The sequence below is a fragment of the Astatotilapia calliptera genome, chromosome 23 (assembly GCF_964374335.1).
Source record: "Astatotilapia calliptera chromosome 23, fAstCal68.1, whole genome shotgun sequence".
NCBI lineage: Eukaryota > Metazoa > Chordata > Actinopteri > Cichliformes > Cichlidae > Astatotilapia > Astatotilapia calliptera.
In genome coordinates this window covers 5,435,357-5,446,120 of record NC_137443.1, presented here as the reverse complement: position 1 = coordinate 5,446,120, position 10,764 = coordinate 5,435,357, and positions in this window count along the sequence as shown.

The following is a 10,764-nucleotide window of genomic DNA, read 5'->3' as shown; positions in this document are numbered from 1 at the left end:
AAAGATCTCAGAAATTCGTACCGATACCAAAGATGCATGAAACCTTTTTCTTACCACCATCACAAATGTCTATCAAGCTAATAATAAACAACTTTATATTAATTTTCTTCTGTCAAAAGTCAAATTTCGAAAATGACGTTGTGGTATAGTTTGTTTGAATGTGCAATAAGTATATGGATAATTTAAAAGTGTAGTCAAATAAATTATTAGAAGCGTCAAGTCCTTCAAAAGTAGAGGTAAAAAGAGTTTAAGAGCCAAGAGAAACAGAGCCAGAGATGCAGCCAAGCCAAAATTGCTCGAGAGATGAAAGGCCCAAAAAATCTACACTGAAGTCTTCGCTAGTGTTTTTTTTTCCTTTGGAGAAATAGTTTGAAATGTACTTTACTCCACAGACGCGCAGATCTCTAGGGAGTGGGCTGAGGTGTGACAGAGCCAGACATTAAACAGAAGCTAGGCCAGGTTAGAGGGGCCAGGCGTGGGAGACAGGAGAGAGCCTGTGGGATAGAGCCCTGTGTAGGCACCAACTTAACCTGCCCCCTCCCCCTCATCTCCAGTCCTATCTGCTCACCCACGCACTCTCCTCCATCCCCACTCCCCCTCTCTCCTCTCCTCTATTTTCTCTCCATTGTATTCATCACCCTCTGCCCACACTGCAAACTCCATGCGGAGACAGAGAACAAGAGCTCGGCTTGTGTGTTTTGCTAAAAAGTGACATATAAGAATGTGCTGCAGCACTCCCCCTGATTGCCGCCGTTTCCCTTCCACACTGAGGACGATTTGAAGTGGTCTGTACTCCTCTAAACAACATCAGCAGACATATACAGAGACAGTCAGAGCAGAAGGAGGGAGGTAATCATTCCCAGGCCAGTGTTTAGTAAATGCACACAGTCAGAGGTGAGAGGAAGCAGCTCTGTGAAACCAGTGGCATGATTAAACTCGTCAGAAAGACACAGAGCAGCCTGAAATATTTTACTGTGAACTAGTGCATCCAGGGCAAGACTAATTTACATTGTCATTTTCTACCAGTTGATTTCGTCTTTAATGACCGGCTTTCTCTCTGGGGATCGTTAAAGATAGATTTCTGCTGAATTCACACCCAGAGCCTGTGTCATGGCTCCATGCGAACACGAGCCTCAACACAAATCCTGTTGACAGAAACTGATAGTAAAAGCATCTAAGCCATAAAGTTTTATTGCATTAGGTTGACTGATCAATGGCTAATTGATTTATCAACTTTGTTACCTTACCTTAAGTTTGTAGTTTGTATTTTAACACAGGACATAAGATTTAATGCACAAATAAAGTTAACTTTTAACAACTATTGTAATAGATGCTCAATACATGTTTTTGAGCAGTAGAGCATTTTAATCCATTTAAGAAAAAAATAATTTTGACCCTCCTCAGAGCTCAATATAGCTTATTGATTATGCCATTGTTTAAAGGCACAGTTTCACTTTCACTCAACTTTCACATCGTGTCTCTTTAAAATAACAAATTGAAGAGGTAGGGAAAAATAGCTTTGCAAGAAAGGGCACTGAACTGTACTTTAATGGGGTTCTGCCCAGCGTCAAGCTTTTATACTCTGAAAGGTACCATTCTAGTCCATCTTTTTCCTTTAAAAAAAAAAACAACTGAAATCCAGACAACAGTTTAATGTTGCTCTAATGTGAAGGTCATGCAGAAAGTGCTTGCACCGTAAGTTAAAGGCCTGTGGTTGATGTGGTCAGCAGTTACTCCTCCTCTTCTAAACCAAACACAAAGGGCAGTGAGCGCTCTTTACCAACGGGGACAGTACCTCTCTTCGCTTTCTGCTCTGCTGCTTTTACAACACAACCATCAACTTCAAAAGAGCATTGTACAGGTCTTCTTGTCCCTTTCTGTTTTTACTCATTAGGCTTTCTATTCATTTGTGTGCACTCATTTGTCAGTGTTTAATAAAGTCTTGCTCCCTCCTCCTTTTCTCTAGCTATATGTCAGCATAAAGAGCACTGTAGATGATATCTATTAACCCTCTCAGGCTCAAATTAAGTTTTTGTTGCTAATGCACAAAAGAATGCCTGCAGTGGTAATTCTGAGTAAGAAAAACTCATAAAATATGCATGTGGGGTAATCAGGTTGTTAGCTTTTAACTGTTGCAAATCTGCAACGCCTGCCTTGAGAGAGTTAAAGAAACAGAGAAAGAGACAGTGCAGGAGAAAAAGGTCAAAGTTAACAGGAAATGGCCCAGAGCCATGGGTTGGTCGGACTGAATGATACACAGTGTGGTTGTCACCAATCCTAAATTCAGCACAACGTGCAATAAATGTCCTGAAGAGAAAATGTTTATCTTTATCATTATTCTTCTGCCGTATGTGATTACGCACTGAATTCTTAGCAGTACGTCACATCTGATCTCAGTGCCCTTTGCCTTGACAGGCAGCCACTCATGTGTGGCGTATTCACAAGTGTAATGGCCTAAGGCTGTTCAAGTTGTCTGCAGGTTGTTCCTGCTCTGTCTAAATGTGGTTATGTGTGTTTGTGTACAGGCTGGGACCAGTATGCTCCTGTGTAGCCATGGCACTACAAATCACCACCTCAATCGCTGAGATTTCCCAATGAGGAAACGAGAGGACAAGCATGTGATTGACATTTCTTACCAGGCGCGTTTACTCAAGTGTGTGAGAGTGTTTGTATGTGTACAGTATACACTGGTGTTTGTGTGTGCCCTGGCGTGAGAGCTGCTATGCCACTCTGATCCCTGTCAGGGCCTTAAGCCAAGCCCGCGGCAGGTCCGGCAGCAAAACTCATACAACTCTAGAAGTCTTTTCCAGCAACCAGACATGGACTGACACAGAGAGAGGAGTGCTGGCAGTGTTCCTGCTCACTGGTACATTAATATTTTTCTACAGTCAAGAGGCAGCAGGGCTGGCTGTCAACACAGGACTTCCCTCCCCTTTCATTCTGTGCATATAAAGGCAAATACAGATGAAATACAACATGATGCAGCTTGTCTCACAGACCTGCATCACCATGTAACTAACGTCACACAGCTATCACATACACCTCTCTTGATGTACTTCAAAACCAAAAGCCAAACCACCACGCACACAAACACACATATCCAAGCCCACATCACAGAGAGTGAAAGAGCAGGCTTTGTCCCGTCTTTGCTCCATGTGAGTCGGGAAGAATGAGTGGAAACATAAACAGCAAAATCAACCATAAGAAGAGAGGATGAGAAAACTATTGGAGGAGGGAGTAAAACTCATTTTGTTATGACACAAAACAGCAGGCGGGGTGAAGAGAAAACATACAAAAGTTAGGAATGAGAGACAGGAAAATGTTCAAATGAAAGGTAAACAAAGCCTGACAGCTAGAATAACATCCACAGCGGTTCCTTGACCGTTCATACACTCTGTGGGCAAAAGCCTGCAATATCAATTTACGTTAGCAATCAAAAGCTCATAGGTGAAGGAAACGGTGTTTCCTGAAAAAAGGCCAAAAACAGTGATTAAAGGAGCTGGACTTTGCCTTTGAGAGAAAATCTTTTTTCTGCCTTGATCAAAAGACACAACTTTCTTATCAAGTCACTGAATATAAAGATGCTTCAGCAAAGAGACTGTTATTTTGGCAACAAATTCCACCTTAGCATCCCTAGTTCAGTGAATTTTATTCTTCTTTTTAGCCTTATGTATTAATTGAACAACATAAAATACCAGTTATTTTGCTAATTTTGGTCAGAGTTAGCCCAGTTGTTTGCTTTTTAACAGAACTAATAATCTCTCTGAGCTTCTTGGCATTTACCATCTATAACTTTGACACAGAGTGGTGTCAATTTTCTTATCTATTTCATAATAGGAAAATATGTTCTGATTAGTTATGGTCTCTTGTTTGGTTGGGTGAGAGTATATTTTTCCCTGCTGCCAGTAACTTAAATTAAGTAAGAATCTGAACGGAGATCAAGTTTGTCCAATTGGAGTTGAGATATGGGTGACAGCTGGGCCTCCCACAGAGCTCTGGTGAACAGAATGAACACTGATGTTTCTCGATGTCGTAACACTCATGGGACCAACCCACCATTTGGACGCCCAAGTCTGCCCAGCAACAGTTAATGCTGAAATGTATGCTATTGCACACAGACTGTGTCATTTACCATGCACTGCAATCACTCTGGATTGATTGGAACAAAATCAATGTTGTTCTGGGACGGACCGCCAACATTTATAGAGTTGTCGGCGCTGCCTTCCTGATGTTGCGCCAGGGAGTGGCTTGGTGTACAGTGGCGGTGGGGAAGGTTTGTTTAAGACTACAGGCCTCTGGGTGTTGACACATGGCATGAGAGCGGAGATTATGGAGACAGAAATTTTTGTAAAACTACTTTGAGCAGTAAGGGGAAGTGAACGCGTGTTTATTTCCAGACTGGGAAATACATTTGAGTCTCAGAACATTATTTTGGTTCCTAAAACTAGAACAATTGGAATTAATGTGCTGAGTTAGAAAGTTTATAACAAGAAGAATTAAAAAACAAATAAAAAGAGAGATCATATGTCAACGGAGCTGTAGTGCTGTATTGAGGAAGGAATGTTTTTATCATTATCAGCAGCTATTCTTCAGGGTGACCCCTGGCTCTCTCATCAGCAAACTCTGTGTGTGTATATGAGTGTGTGTGTCTGTGTCTGTGTGTATGTCAGTGAGCTGTTTGTCCTCATCAGGATTAAAGGGCTTTTCACAGAGAGGAAGCCTTAACGCTACTTAACCCATATTGCCTTAACCCTGCAGCCACCGACCTTTGTCTGTTCTCTGATTCCCGAACTTCCGCTCTCACATAGAACAACTCTTCCCAGAAGATATGACTATTTACCATAAAAATAACCTTGGAATAGATTTTCAGTTTTTGTGCGACAGTGACCTATCAGTGAAAAGACACTGAGACCACTCTTTTAATGGAAAACACATTGAGTCTCACATGAAAGCTGAAACACAGACAGAGTAGTCCTTGTTTTGACTGAAAGGCTGTAAGCAAAGAGGGAGAATTCTGCCTTTTTTCTTAGATGATGTAACTGCTCTTTATTATGCTGTTAGATCACCCCCCTCCAATCACACACACACACACACACACACACACACACACACACACACACACACACACACACACACACACACACACACACACACACACACAATAAATAGAATGCAGTCATGCAGTCACAGGAGTCAGACGTTTGCAGCTCCAAGTACCAGGGGGCAGAAACTCCAGCAGTGGAAAGACCAGTCAAACCCAGCACACTTACATAACATCATTTCCAGACAGCAAAGCATCTGCAACCAAAACACATAAACCTGTCTTACGAAATTGCAACCAAACAGTCTCATTGTACTTGAGCCAGGAAAGGTGTAAAGGTCAAAGCCTTTGTCAGCAATAAATGAACACTATTGTACACCATGTTAATACTGTGTTATTTTGGTAATTGCAATGTTAGTAGTGAGACACAGGAGATCTAAAGAAGCCATAAATTACAATGTTACTGTAGCTGTTTGAGTAGCAGGTCTTAAGCACTAAGCATTATCTATTAGAGGCTCATATATGTCATTAAATTGATATAAAAGGCAAACAAGTCTCATATGTAACTGTGTTTTGCAAAACGATCATGGTAAATAAATGTGTTAGAAGTCTGCTGAAGTGACAAATAGTACATACCTGATATCTGATGATGTCAGAGAGCGCCCATAGGGTCAATAACCCTGCAGGTACTCCACAATCCAAAATCTTGATTATCACCCTGTGGTACCCTGTGGTTCATTTTCATGTACCAATACCAATTTTAAATGCATGAAAACAGCTATGGTGAAATGGGACCAGAATTATTACTCTCAGTCAAATTAGCCTCTGGAAACTAATATAATTATTTAGCACTTCAGTGGGTCTTAGAGGTGTTGGGAAGGGGGGCAGAGAGATGGTATGCTAGAGCTGACATGATTTCATGCAGAAAATTTATTCAACTGTCAATATCATTTAGATCTATCCGGGCGAGCACTGAGGGCTGCGGGGAGGGAGTCGCAGTTGGAGCTCGGTCATAATGATGCTGTCTTGCCCCGGATGCCAATGCCATGTCTGTATCCAATCTGCATGCATGTGTTTATGTACATGTCTATATATGGGTGGGCAGGGAGACAGACTCAAAAATGTGTTTAATTTAATAGGAGTTTTGGACAGTAAATCAATCCATTGTTTCTTATCGGTTGTCATCATTTACTCATGACAAAGGAACAATCAAATCAGTCATAAACTCCTCATCTTACCATTTCATCACTGCATGGTCAGTGCCACTCCTATCATCCCACCCATGATAACATCCCTCCAGATCTTTTCCATTCCAACTGTGAACTCTATTTGAACCCACGCCTTTGCAGAAACAAAGATATGACATCAGAAAGGAATAAAAAGAAGAGCGGTCAATGACCAGGACAGCAGTAGCGCTTGTTTTTCTTGTTTTTTAAATTCAAAGCCATGAAAGGTGATTTTAGTGAAGCAACCATCAACAGAAGATGGAGAAAACAGTTCATACTCTCACTCTTAAAATGCAAAGTCACAGGCGCTGGGTCTCTGAGACATCTGGAAAAAGAAAGAGAAGAGTCGGTGCGGAGACTGACTACAACAGACAACAAAGCTATACTCGGCAGGAGAATGGATTCTATCTATCATTTGCATGTCTCAGCTTGAAGCGTTAAAACCCACAAAGAGAGATTTGCATTTTCTTTACAGTCATTTGCAAAGGCAATTCAGGAATGACAAGAGTGACTTTGCTTTAATAAGATGGCTGCTGTTCATTGTCAAAAAAGTTTGTCTAAAGCCGCCTCGTCATTGGACTGGTTGATTCACAAGTTTCCGATGTTAGTACCTTAAAGTCCATGTTAAAGGGGGTTATGTAAGGTAGTAGTGAATGTCTGTGTGCATTTGTTTGTTCCCTCAGGCTCTGTGAGTGTCTGGACAATTATATCTAGCAGTGAGGCCTGCAGAGTAGAAGGAGGGGAAATAGATCAGACAAGAAGCAGAGAGGAAGAAAAGCAAATGGAGGTGAAGATAAGATACTGCTGAAAGAGTGAACCATAGGAACCCTACAGACAGACAGGAATCTGCATGTTACACCACTCTACAGAGTGTACAGAGAGCAAACAGAAACATAGTCAAATCATGTATCCGCCATACGATATGAAGTCTCCTATCTTTGAGAGGAAGATGAACTTTAAACCTGCAAACCTGTTTGCACAATAACAAATAAAGATGTTTCAGTCAAATTACTGCTGAATAGTGATGGGATTTCTGGCTCTTTTTAGAGAACTGGCTCTTTCGGCTCCGCTCACTAAAAAGAGCCGACTCCGAACCGGCTCTTTAGGTTGTTCTGTTGCTTTAATTAATTTATTATTAACAATAATATAAAATTATGCACAAAATGAATTACTAATGTAAAAAAAAGTCGTTTTATTTATATATGTTTATATATAAATATATGCGGTGGCCCCTAGAGACAAAGCACGTACAAACTCCAAAACACATTTCTAGCATTAACTGAACTTCCAAAACAGAGCTACCTAGATCACTTAAATTACACAATTGAAAGCATATGTGTATTGTTTGTGTATTTATACACATGCACTCATATATATTCAAATAATTCAAACAAATATTCATTTACCTGTTACTACCACACACCAAATCCGGTCGTTGGTACTTGCTGGCTTGTGTAGTCACTAGGTAACAAAAGCTCAACACTGCGCCCAGCATCCTGGAGCACTTCTGTTGTCTTTTGTACGTGTTTTGGAGTTTTTACGTGCGTCTGAGTGTTTTACGTGCTTTGGAGTTTGTATGTGCTTTGTCTCTAGGGGCCACCGTAAATATACTTTTATTTATTCACTCCACATAAAATGTAATAAATAAATCATATAATGCAAAAACCAACTATTCACATTTCAACTTTTAACTATTTAAATTTTCAGCTTTTTCCTTTTAAACTAATTTAAAGTGAAACAACACAAAACACTGCAAACCACAACACAATTAAATATAAATTAAAATATGAAAACAAAAAGAAGATGCACATTCTCTGTCATATGGACCTGCATGAATAAACTTTCTGTATCCTTTATCATCCGCAACTGAAAATAGTTGTGGATGATTACTATACCTTTCTAATGTGACGTTGTTGTCCCTGGCTCTCTTTCTCTGTCTCGCCCTCTCGCTCTGTTCCTGTGCTACTGCGACTGTAACTACCGCCCCTCCCCCCTTTTCCCAGCGCAAGCACAAGGCTCGCTTGTGGAGTGAATCGGAAAAAAGTGCGAGAGAGAGGGTGAGAGAAAGAAGAAAAAAAACCCACGGCTCGCGATAAGGAGCCGGCTCGCATCGTTCACGTCAAAGATCCGGCTCTAAGAGCCATTTCGTTCGCGACCGACACATCACTACTGCTGAATATATGACCTATGCTTGCTCAGGTGGTTATTTTATTATAGCATAAATACACAAAAATAGATGTGTGTACATTAAAGGTATTTTTTTTAATATTTTTATATGTTTCCCTTCAATTTAGCCTATACTTCTAACTACAGCTTCATACAGGACCAAACTCACAAACTATTTGAGATAGTTTGTGTGAATTTCATGAGAGGGACCATACTTCACACACTCCCCTTATAGTTGTACACCGTCCTTCCCAACATGCTGGTTTATTCTCGTCCCTGTGCCCCACCCTTCCTCCTCTAGTCGGTGCCCAGGGGATCTGATTGGCCCTGAGCTGTCATCGATCCTTCTTGCGGCCCAAACTCCAGGCCTAGATTCTCGTTCGATAAACATTGTTTCATCAGAATGGAGGTGTGGCCCCTGCTTGTGAAGCAGCTTAAATTAACAGTTCCCATTGTTGCTCTAAAGGGGCATTTATATGTGTTTGTTACACTGGCATGAACAGCTTGAAAGACTTCAGGCTGCCATTGCCAGCTAAAGGTTTTCAACCAAGTATTAGAAATGAACATTTTATTTTCACTTATTTAATTTGTCCAATTACTTTTGAGCCCCAGAAATGAAGCCATCTGAGTTGTCTCGTTTTTAATTCATTGCAGTAATGTACAGAACCAAATTTTAGAAAAAAAAAGAAAAAGTTGTCTCTGTCCAAATATTTATGGACCTAACTGTATCTGGCAATAATCCCACAGAGAGTGTATGTATTTTAGAAATTTCTCAGATTTTGTATGGTCTGAGTAGTTAAAATAGTTGAAAAGTTTGAAAAGTTTTTTGTACTCACGCATAAAAAAACAAAGATCTTTTTAATACTTTTCTTTTAATGAAGGTTGCTTGTACGAGTTGTACAAGATATGTAAAGGTTACACAGTAGCAAGGGATTACTGGATGCGCATTTGTAGTGAAGTACGGGCCAAAGTCCTGAAGTCTTTTTCTTTAGCTTTTAAGTGCATTCATAAAAACCCAAGTGCATTATTTGGCAGGGAAGAGTGAAAATTTTGCAAATTCCTCACACTATCAATTTCCAATTTCTTTCAGTCCCTCTTCTCTCTGTCAGTTTCTTTCAGTCTCCTCTGCACCGTTGTCTTCTCTTATTCTTCCACCCACACTCCCACACTAATCCTATTTTATTCATGACATACCATATAATATCACACAATATGCAGGACCTTGGCTCAGAGAGTGTTTTTTAAGGGCCTCCTTGCTGGCTAGGCCTTAGCTAGGGTTGAGGAGTTCAACGTCAGCTATGTACCATTCACCACCTCTCGTTCACCTGAGACCATTGTGGGTGCTGACAGAGACTGCGGCCAGGCTTGCATCACTCCAGGACTGAGAAAGCAGCGTAAATGTCAGAGGAATTAGCTGCCTTGCTGGCGCCCACGGAGCCCGGCATGACAATGGGTGGGAGAGGAGAGAGGACAGTGAGTACAGTACCTGTAGCGCATCAGTAAGCTGTATGAATTCAGTCTGCTCTCAACTCACCTCTGTATCTCCCTCCCCCCTCTTGTTTTCCTTTCTTTCCATATTTCTTCCCTCTTGCCAACTCATTTCTTCCTTGCTTGTCCTCAACCCCCCTCCTCTCCATCCCTCCTCGCTCTCTCCTTCCCTTGCTCTCTTTCTGTATCACTGTCTCGCCCACCTCGCCTCTGCCCGCAAGCAGTTTGGAGCAGATTATAGCCCTGCCACCCCCACTCGCCCATATACACAAACATTCACTCCAGCTCTGACGCACACGCAAACACACACGCACACACACACTGCACGTAAACACTCTTTAAGACTTTGTGTATCTCTGCCACCTACAGTGGCACTACATCATCCTCTCCCAGCGGTGCTCAAGCATGAACTTGTTTAGAACATCCTGTCCAGTCTAAATATGGTCAGATGTGTGACAAAATGCCCATGCAAGATAAATAACTAAACACACACATTATAAAAGTCAAACACACACCTCCTCTGACAGTTAAGATTAAGGAAAGTGATATCACGGTAAACCGCAGTGCAACCAGTGATTAGATGTCCAACATAATCAAGCTGCTATTGTAATCACATGTTTACTGTGTGTAGTGGTAAAGGAAACCCACAATTAAGACCTGTGGACTCTTATGTAATTGTGGCTGGACATTTGGTCAGAGAGAGAAAACTGGAAGTTTTTTTAAGGGAACAAGGGATCATGTCTTAAAACATTATAACATACTTTTTTTTCCTTATTTCTTGTTTATTTCTTTAATTTTTTTGCTTACCTTCATGCAAACGTAATATCTTCAGGCAACATTTGG